The sequence below is a fragment of the Mus caroli genome, chromosome 4, assembly GCF_900094665.2.
Source record: "Mus caroli chromosome 4, CAROLI_EIJ_v1.1, whole genome shotgun sequence".
In the NCBI taxonomy this organism is placed as follows: Eukaryota; Metazoa; Chordata; class Mammalia; order Rodentia; family Muridae; genus Mus; species Mus caroli.
In genome coordinates this window covers 19,240,162-19,251,053 of record NC_034573.1, presented here as the reverse complement: position 1 = coordinate 19,251,053, position 10,892 = coordinate 19,240,162, and positions in this window count along the sequence as shown.

Sequence of the window (10,892 nt, the reverse complement as noted above, 5' to 3'; positions counted from 1 at the left end):
CCGTTCTGCTGTTCCCTAACTAGATCTCCTTTCAGTTTCTCCCAGGAGGTGATAGTTAATGACCCTGAGCACGCATACCACAACACTATGCGATCTATCTCTTTAACAAAGCCCTCTATAGTCTTAGTGGTGATTTTTAGGCCACACTGCCTCAGGACCGACCGTAAGGCGGTCACCACGGAGTGGGAAGTTCCCATACTGCTCTTTTATCTAACTGTGCCTGATCTCGACTGAGAATCAGTCAACAGTTCCACAGGTGAAAGCAGAACGCAACCAAAAGAAAAAGAACAAGCCCCGTGAAAACAAACAAAAAAAGCCTCTAACGCTGGAGACAGTTGAAGACCGAACATACCTTACAGAACTTATCTCGTCCTGCAGTTCTGAACCTGCCCCGCGAACAGAGGGTCCCCTCAGTGCCTGGCGATGATATGGCTTTCCGGGGTTCTCGGCGCCAATTGTCCCAAGCTTGTGCCTCGCAAGCAAGAACACACTTGGACAAACCGGATTCTTCTGCAGCAAAGCTTTATTGCTTCATTAGGAGGAAGATCCCGAACCCTGGAAAATGGTGCTGCTTATAAACACCTTGGAGTGGTGTGTCAGCACCTGATTTGTTGCTTGCCCATTGCCTCATTGCTATGCCCGGGATGGACAGTGACTTGGCACAAATTCACTCTTGCACCTGCGCAGATTGCTTGTTTACCAGTTAGGCACAGTGGAAGCCGGTGCCATCTTGTAATGGTGATTGCTCATGGCTCTCCACAAAGTACAATGTTGAATAGGTATGGAGAAATTGGGCAGCCTTGTCTAGTCCCTGATTTTAGTGATAATGCTTCCAGCTTCTCACAATTTACTTTGATGTTGGTTACTGGTTTGCTGTAGATTGCTTTTATCATGTTTAGGTATGGGACTTGAATTCCTGATCTTTCCAAGACGTTTGTCATGAATTGGTATTGGTTTTGGTCAAATGCTTTCTTAGCATCTAACGAGATGATCATGTGGGTTTTGTCTTTGCGTTTGTTTATATAGTGGATTACATTGATGGATTTCCCTATATTAAACCATCCCTGCAAACCTGGAATGAAACCTTCTAGGTCAGTATGGATGATTGTTTTCATGCATTCTTGGATTCGGTTAGCAAGAATTTTATTGAGGATTTTTGCATTGATATTCATAAGGGAAATTGGTCTCAATTTCTCTATCTTTGTTGGGTCTTTCCATTGTTTAGGTATCAGAGTAATTGTGTCTTCATAGAATGAATTGGGTAGAGTACCTTCTGCTTCTATTTTGTGGAATAGCTTGTAAAGAACTGGAGTTAGATCTTCTTTGAAGGTCTGATAGAACTCTGCACTAAACCCATCTGGTCCTGGGCTCTCTTTGGTTGGGAGACTATTAATGACTGCTTCTATTTCTTTTGGGTATATGGGACTGTTTAGATCATTAACCTAATCCCGATTTAAGTTTGTTGCATGGTATCTGTCTAGAAATTTGTCCATTTCATCCAGGGTTTCCAGTTTTGTTGAGTATAGCCTTTTGTAGAGGGATCTGATGGTTTTTGGATTTCTTCAGGATCTGTTGTTATGTCTCCCTTTTCATTTCTGACTTTGTTAATTAGGATGCTCTCCCTGTGCCTTCTAGTGAGTCTGGCTAAGGATTTATCTATCTTGTTGATTTTCTCAATGAACCAGCTCCTCCTTTTGTTGATTCTTTGAATAACTCTTCTTGTTTCCACTTGGTTAATTTTGCCCCTTAGTTTGATTATTTCTTGCCCTCTACTCCTCTTTGGTGAATTTGCTTCCTTTTGTTCTAGAGCTTTTGGTGTGTTTTCAAGGTGGTAGTGCGTGCTCTCTCTAGATTCTTTTTGGAGGCAGTCAGAGCTATTAGTTTTCCTCTTAGAAATGCTTTCATTGTGTCCCATAAGTTTGGGTATGCTGTGGCTTCATTTTCATTAAACTCTAAAAAGTCTTTAATTTCTTTCTTTATTCATTCCTTGACCAAGGTATCACTGAGAAGAGTGTTGTTCAGTTTCCATGTGAATGTTGGCTTTCTATTATTTATGTTGTTATTGAAGATCAGCCTTAGTCCATGGTGATCTCATAGGATGCATGGGACAATTTCAATATTTTGTATTTGTTGAGGCCTGTTTTGTGACATGGTATCTGTCCTTGTATTGTTTTTTTTCCCCTGTTATTATCCTTTGAAGGGCTGGATTCGTGGAAAGATGATGTGTGAATTTGGTTTTGTCATGGAATACATTGGTTTCCCCCTCTATGGTAATTGAAAGTTCGGCTGGGTATAGTAGCCTGGGCTGGCATTTGTGTTCTCTTAGCGTCTGTATAACATCTCTCCAGGATCTTCTGGCTTTCATAGTCTCTGGTGAAAAGTCTGGTGTAATTCTGATAGTCCTGCCTTTATATGTTGATTGACCTTTAATATTCTCTCTTTATTTAGTGCATTTGTAGTTCTGATTATTATGTGTCAGGAGGAATTTCTTTTCTGGTCCAGTCTATTTGGAGTTCTGTAGGCTTCTTATATGTTCATGGGCATCTCTTTAAGTTTGGGAAGTTTTCTTCTATAATTTTGTTGAAGATATTTGCTGGCCCTTTAAGTTGAAAATCTTCATTCTCATCTACTTCTATTATCCGTAGGTTTGCTCTTCTCATTGTGTCCTGGATTTCCTTGGTATTTTGAGTTAGGAACTTTTTGCATTTTGCATTTTCTTTGATTGTTGTGCCCATGTTCTCTATGGAATCTTCTGCACCTGAGCTTCTCTCTTCCATCTCTTGTATTCTGTTGCTGATGCTCGCACCTATGGTTCCAGATTTCTTTCCTAGGGTTTCTATCTCCAGCGTTGCCTCACTTTGTTTTTTTCTTCATTGTGTCTACTTCCCTTTTTAGGTCTAGTATGGCTTTGTTCATTTCCATCACCTGTTTGGATGTCTTTTCCTGTTTTTCTTTAAGGACTTCTACGTGTTTGTTTGTTTTCCTGTTTTTCTTTAAGAACTTGTAACTCTTTAGCAATGTTCTCATGTATTTTTTTTAAGTGAGTTATTAACGTCCTTCTTGATGTCCGCTACCATCATCATGAGATATGCTTTTAAATCCGGGTCTAGCTTTTTGGGTGTGTTGGGGTTCCCCGGACTGGCTGAGGTGGGAGTCCTGGGTTCTGATGATTGTGAGTGTTCTTGGTTTCTGTTAGTAAGATTCTTACTTTTGTATTTAACCATCTGGTAATCTCTGGAGTTAGTTGTTATAGTTGTCTCTGTTTAGAGCTTTTTTCTCTTGTGATTCAGTTAGCCTCTATCAGCTGACCTGGAAGACTAGCTCTCTTCTGAGTTTCAGTGGTTAGAGCACTCTCTGCAGGCAAGCTCTCCTCTTGCAGGGAAGGTGGACAGATTTCTGGCATTGAGACCTGCCTCCTGTCAGAAGATTAAGGCCCAAAACAGGGCTTGTCCCAGAATCTGTGTAGCTTCTGTAGTCCACATTCTCACCTGCGCAGATTAGTCTCAGGGGGATCTGGGGACCAAGATGCCTCCCCCAGGTGCTCCTGCAAAGCCTTTCTGGGTGGGTTGGACACCTCTTCTCTGGTAGGGAAGGTGCCTGGATGTCTTGAGCCCGAAATGGGGTCTGCCTCAGAAGGTCTGTGGTTTCTGCCTGTCCCAGAAGCTGTTAGCTTCTGTAGCCCAAGAGAGCTGTTTTAAAGGGTGGAGAATCCAAGCTTGTGTGGACCACTTCTGGTTCAGAAGGCCACTGGGAGCTCTCTGTTCAGTTACCGTTTCCTGATGATGCCCAGCTATGGAACACACAGCGAACTCTATGAATATGTTGGTTTAGTCACACCCCCATCTTATAGTCTTGTGTACCTCTTTATTGTGGAAGCCTGCCCCACTGCTGGAGAGGGTTGGGTTTCTTTTTCCCTGGAATGCTGTTTTATGTCACATTGTTGTTGGTGTTATACTGACAGTACAGGCATATAAAAATAATTTAAATGCTTTATTTTTACCACTTTGTCTTTTTTAAAGAATTATTTATTTATTTTATGCATATGAGTACACTGTCACTGTCTTCAGACACACTAGAAGAGGGCATCAGATCCCATTACAGATGGTTGTAAGCCACCATGTGGTTTCTGGGAACTGAATTCAGAACCTCTGGAAGAGTACTCAATGCTCTTAAGCGCTGAGCCACGTCTCTAACCCCTTGTACTATTTCTAATACCAATTGTATGTTGTATGTCCCAATCACAAATATGATATTTTAAGTAATGTGAAATAGGCCCATTTACATGTGTCAAAGGATATTAATTCTAATTGATGAGATATTAAATTGATCTAAAAACTGAGAGAATAAAGATTTTTTTCCTCCAAGTTTGTAAGACTTCAGGAAGCAAATATTGACTGTTAGTAAAATAAGTTTCTTTCATTAAAATATTCAATGAGATTTAATGATGAATTTAACATTTATCCATACCCAGTTTTATTTATTTTTTATTAATTTAGACATTTCTAACTTATAACAACCCGCTCAGCCCTTTTGCCTTTCCTCTGATCTACATACAGCATTACACTGATATTCATGCACATTAACTATGGGGATGACCCTGGTCACGGAAAGCTTTGTCTTACATGTCTTTCTACAACTATCCAAATATGCCTCTGCACCAGAAGTTCTATCCAGATAAATACAGCAACCATTTTTCCCTTTGTTTACAGATTAGAGCCAGGTACCATATGTATAGAGCTATGGCATATAGTTGGATTTCATTCTTTCTCCTTTCCCTTAGCTTTTTCTCCCTTCCTCCAGTCTTTGTAAAGTACACTTATTATTAGTTAAAACCCCATGCTCATGTTAATGTCATGCACACACACAGAGAAACAGACATAGACTCAGAGACACGGAGGGAAATGGAGGGAGACAAAGAAGTGAGCATATATATATATATAGGAAAGCACTAGTTCCTGTCACGGTTGTTAGTACAAGACAGTGAGGTTATACAGTAATATGACCACTGACTGCAGTGGTACACTGGGAATGGTCTCTTTTAAGTTGATGCTTCATAACTATGTCTTTTTACTTTTCTTGACGTAATTTTGTATATCCCCAGCTTTATATATGTCTAGTGAAGGCACGCTATACAATCTTTCTATTGCATAATACATTATATTAGATTTTATTCCTGTTGATAGATTATTTGAGACAAGGTTTTTCTGTATAGCCCAGGGTGGCCTGAAATATAGTAAAGAAATCAGGCTGATCTCAAGCTTGCAACTGTCTTCCTGCCCCTGTCCCTTGACTGCTGGAATCATTGTGATGCCTGCTCTGCCTGGCATAGTAAATGTTTTAAATGAGAACAAAAAACTTGGCAGATCTGGTGGAAATATGAGGATGCTTCGAAAGAAAACAGTTTAAAAATGTATTTATTTACTTATATGTGCACATGTGTATATGAGCAGGCACTTGCTATGGTATGAGTGTTGAGATTCAAGGACAAAATGAAGGAGTGAGATCTCTTCTTTCACTGTGTGAGTCCGTGGAATCATATTGAGGTCAACCTTGGTGGCAAATGTCTTTACCTGTTGAACCACCTTGCTGACCAATGTAGAGGCTTTTATTTAGAACTGGTGATTGCATTTTGGAAACAAATGTTAATAGTACATTATGTTGAAACATCCTTGTCAACATTTTCCCTAAGTACTTTGTTTATAAATACTCAATTGCAATTTGTATATTATATAAAATATTCAACATACAAAAATGATCGGTGTGCATTTGTTTGAAGACCTCTAGATAGACCTTTCATAAATAGCTTTAAATGTATTGAGTTCCCTTTTGTTGCTTGGTATAACTGAAAGCATCTTAACAATTGAAGCTAGACACATTTCTGCCTTCTTTGTTCTTCTTCATTTAGAACATAATTTTGGAAATTGAAGGGCTAATGTAATATGCAAATATTTTTACAATGGTCAGAAAAATATTAAAACAACTGAACAGAGAAAGGGAAACTGGGTCTGGGGTTAAGTAACATTTCCAGGTGGTTGACAACCCTGAATTGGGCTTTGGAAATAAATAGAACTTTGAAGGGTAAGTCCAGGGAGTGTGAGGTCAAAGCAGCATTGCATACAAAGAAGAATTTAATGGACTTGCTTAGCGTGAAAATGACGTGAGAACTGGGCTGGGTTAGGACTTTTTGGTAGGAACTGAGGAGCTGTGAGGTGGAAAGGAAAGATATTTTTCTGAGGAAAGTAACGATCAGAAAATGAATACCCTCCTGCTTCCGAGGACTCATTTATAATGATATAAGATATGCAGGCTTAGGGGCTGTTGGAATTGGGTTTCTGTCAGGATAGGTGGCGAGTAGGAAGTGTCTGGGGGTGAAAATGGGTGTACCTTGGTTCAGACAGAGCACAAGGTTGAAATGAGAGCTCTGACAGTGGAGACTTAGGTCATCCGGGGAATACGAATCTGGGAGCAAGAGACAGAGCCAGAAAAAAACAGACTGGAGCAAGAGAGGATAATCACGTGTGCTGAGAACTCACGGTCAGCTCACACCCAACTTTGGGGAAGTGGTATTTTATGGAAGAAAATAGAAGATGTTAAGTCTGAATCTCATTTTACATAAAGATGTTGAAAAGTGTGCACCAGATAAGTGGAACACACAAAGACACAAGGACAAATAGCTTAGTCTCAAAAAGAAAACCCCCAGTCAGAAAAAAAAAAAATACTGTTTGCTTAAGTCAAAATCACAAGTATTAGTCAAAAATAGCTGTATTTGCCTAATGTCTCCTGATACTTCCTGGTCGGCTTAATGTATGAAGTTTCAGGTAGTGCCGGTTTGCAGAGATCCATTTTACGTTGCTGACTTCCAGCTGTTTGCTGTAAATGTTTAAAAGTCTTAAGTATCTTTGCCTACTAAAAACGTGTCTGGTTGCCTAGTGCTGCAAAACAGCTTTATATTAAAGTGGGAGCTGGAGGGGCTGTTTCAGAAAGGAACAGAGGATGCTCCCTAGACCGTAAGAGTGCTGTTGAAAGATTTGTGGCCGGTGAGATGAAAGCGCTAGAGGAGGTAAAAGATAAGCGTGGGAGGTTGAGGCGTGGGTGACCACCTCTTAATTTCAGGCCTGATTTTTAAGTTGGGAGACTTCAGGGAGATGACTGATCCAGCTACAGGAAAATGCAGGATTTGAGGTTAAATTGTTGGATGAAATATAGTGCATTTCATTGGAGGAAATCTGTAAAGGTAGAGTGAGATGCTGACTGGACAGTTCGTGAGGCAAGCTATAAATTGTATGTCACAGGACTCCAGCGTTTTTAAATTTTTAATATGCACTTGATATTTGTCCTAGTAATAATTCATTTATACTTTGGAGTAATTTTCAAAAAAGAATTTTGTTCTGATTAAAATACCAATAACTATTTTAAATCTAGAAGGAAGTAAAGGCTAACCTAGTACTTGGTAAAAGACAGCTAGCTTCCTGCAATGAGTACTTGGCAGGGACGATTAAACTACAGTGTCTAGCACTACTGCTACCTAGTGGCAGTCTACCAGTAGTACACGGTAATTAAAATGCAGCGAACACAGGGTTAAGGGGTTCTCCCCTGGGTTTTATCTTGACCACTTGTAGAGCGATCTAACTGTATTAAGTTGCAACTTCAACATCATTAAGTTTACTTAAGGAATCAGCCTATAAAAAATCTTTTTGTGAATTTTCTACGAAAAATGTTGAAGCTTTTGTTCATAATAGTCACGATTTAAAATAGCCCAACTGAGGCTGCCATCTTAAAAAAATAATATATAGAAATTTAAAAAAACATGGCAAGAAAAACATGATATATGGCGATATTTCAGCCTCATTAAGTAGCAAGTAAGTGCCTATTAACATACTATTCTTCTCTATCAAAATTAAATAACCAAACCAAACCAAACAAAAACAAACCAAACAAAACAACCAAAAAAAAAAAAAAAAAAAAAAAAAAAATCAACCAACCAATCAACAAACAAAACAAAACAAAAAAATCCCTTCCTATAAGCATTAAAGAAGGGGATTCAAAATTGCCTATGGGAAATTAAATTGCAAACTATTTTCTTTGTTTAAATTTTTTATTTGCAAAATATTAAGCTTACAGGAAGTTCAGGATATATTAGTATAAAGAACAACTTTATACAATTTTTATACTAATTACAGTAATTTCATCTATTGGTCACATTCTGTTTCATTTGTTATCATCTCACAGGACTGTTTGAGGCTCAGCTATAGCAATTGCTATCCTTAACTGAAAACTTCAGTGAGTACTTCCTAAAAAGTAGGGATATTTTCTTCCAAGTCTGCAGTATGGTTATTGATTTGGTGGATTAGCACTGATGCAATACTTTCTAACTGGCCACCATTTTACAATTTTTATAAACAGACTGAATGCCTTTTTGTATTAATTTTTCACCTTACAGTAAAGAATCGAAGCTGATATCAGTATTTACATTTAGATTTAACTTTTAACTTCCTTTAATCTGGACCAGTCCCAAAGTCCTCCGTTATCTTTTATGACTTTGACATCTTTGATGAGTTTGGTGTTTTGTGCCTGCATAGTATTCCTCAGTGGTAGATCTTACTGCGCGTCTGCTTCACACAGAGTCCTTAGATGTGGTAAGATGTGATAAGACTAAGATGCAAGCTTAGTCTTAAGCTGGGCACTCTGAGAGACCCATGGAATCTGTTTCCACTTTTCAGGTAATGTTCATTTCTATACTTTGTCTAGGGTGGTATGGTTTCTTCACCGAGTAACTCACCCCTGTGGAAAATCAGAGAAAGTTTTCCCATCCTTAAAAACAATTATTCTCAGATGTAGCGCCCACTGATAATTGCTGTTTCAATATTGTCCTTGTGGGCCAGCAGCACCTGTCTTGAATCCCAGTGGTCTTATAACAGTTGATCCTTGGCATTCCACTGTAAGCAAGAACACTCCCAACTCCTCCCTTTGTCCACTCATCTTTCCACCGTTGCTGCTCCGGTAGAGTTATTTTCAAAATACATCTTTTATTTTAAAAATAAAGGAAAATTAAAAGTGCTTATGTGTTATATTTTGTGTTTTATAAAATCTGACAATGCTTTGGCAATCATCTCCCTGGGTTACCTTGACCCTCCACAGTCTCTCTCACAGCTGCATGGCGCCACAATGGTTATCTCTAATAGAGAAGCGTTTGAGGGTCTTAAAATGTTTATAAGCATTGACCAAGTGACTTTAATTATTATTCAGGGTGTGGTAGTGAAGCCATCGCTGGCAGAAACTCTTTGCAGCTTTAAGAACATCCTAGGGGACAAAGAAAGTTCCAGTTTGGAAGAAAGCATATCTCACTGATGTAAAAGCCACAGAAGTCATTGTTAGAAAATATGCTGAAGTGAGACAAATGGCTCTTTCTCAGGTCTTTGTTTGTACTTTCCAACATTTATATTGTTTTTAGAGAAAATTGAAATCGATTATTATGAGTCCTTTCCCTTATACAGACATCAGAATCCTTCACTGTGGACTATTACATTGCTTTTCTATTTACCTACCCTTTAAATATGTGTGTGTGTGTGTGTGTGTGTGTGTGTGTGTGTGTGTTCTGCCTGTATGTGAGTATGCCTGGTGCCCATGGAGATCAGAAGTGGTGTCCAAGCCTGTGGAACTGGAGTTACAGATGGTTGTGAGTTCTCACATGGGTGCAAGGACCTGAATCTGAGGTCCTCTGAAGAGCTGCCTGTTCTACTCTTTTTTTTTTTTTTAAATTAGGTCTTTATTTCATTTACATTTCCAATGTTATCCCAAAAATCCCCCACCCACTCCCCCACCCACTCCCCCACCCACCCACTCCCACTTTTTGGTCCTGGCTGGCATTCCTCTGTACTGAGGCAGATAAAGTTTGCACGATCAATGGGCCTCTCTTTCCACTGATGGCCAACTAGGCCATCTTCTGATACATATGCAGCTAGAGACACGAGCTCTGGGGAGGGGGGGGGGGTTACTGTGTAGTTCATATTGTTGTTCCACCTATAGGGTTTCAGATCCCTTTAGCTCCTTGGGTACTTTCTCTAGCTCCTCCATTGGGGGCCCTGTGATCCATCCAATAGCTGACTGTGACCATCCACTTCTGTGTTTGCTAGGCCCCGGCGTAGTCTCACAAGTGACAGCTATATCAGGGTCTTTTCAGCAAAATCTTGCTAGTGTATGCAATGGTGTCAGCGTTTGGAGGCTGATTATGGGATGGATCCCCGGATATGGCAGTCTGTCTCTTCAGATCTGCTTCTCCTTTTCTACCTGATTTCAGTAACCAAGACTAAGGTTTTTCATAATTTATAAAACAAAATCTTTACCTTTACCCATCAGTTCTTTTTATCCCTTTCCTTGATTTGAAAAAAAAAAATAGTATTTAAGTCCTTATTATGTTTTGCTGAAAACTTTCCTAAAATTCACCTTACAGGTAGAGAGTAAATATGTATTACAAGTAGAATTCCTCTAAATCAGTGGTTCTCAGCCATGAGGTTGTGACCCCCTTGGAGTCTCATACCAGATATTTGCATTTCAATTCATAACCGTGGCAAAATTACAGTTATGAAGTAGCAATGGAATAATTTTATGGTTGGGGGTCATACCAACATAAGGGACTGTATTAAAGGGTAGTAGTATTAGAACAGATGAGAACTACTGCTCTAGATAAAATATAAATGGAATTCTTAAATAACATTTGCCCCCAAATTGCTAAATTAGACGTTATAGGTAGAAAATCAATTTAGTTTACTACTTAAAACAGCTCATTGCATACTGTACCATTCAAGTGCTACCATTTTCTGACAACCAATGCATCAGTGGAGGAAAGTGTTTATTTATAGATGAATTTAAAAAAAGAAGGAAGGAAAATTTTA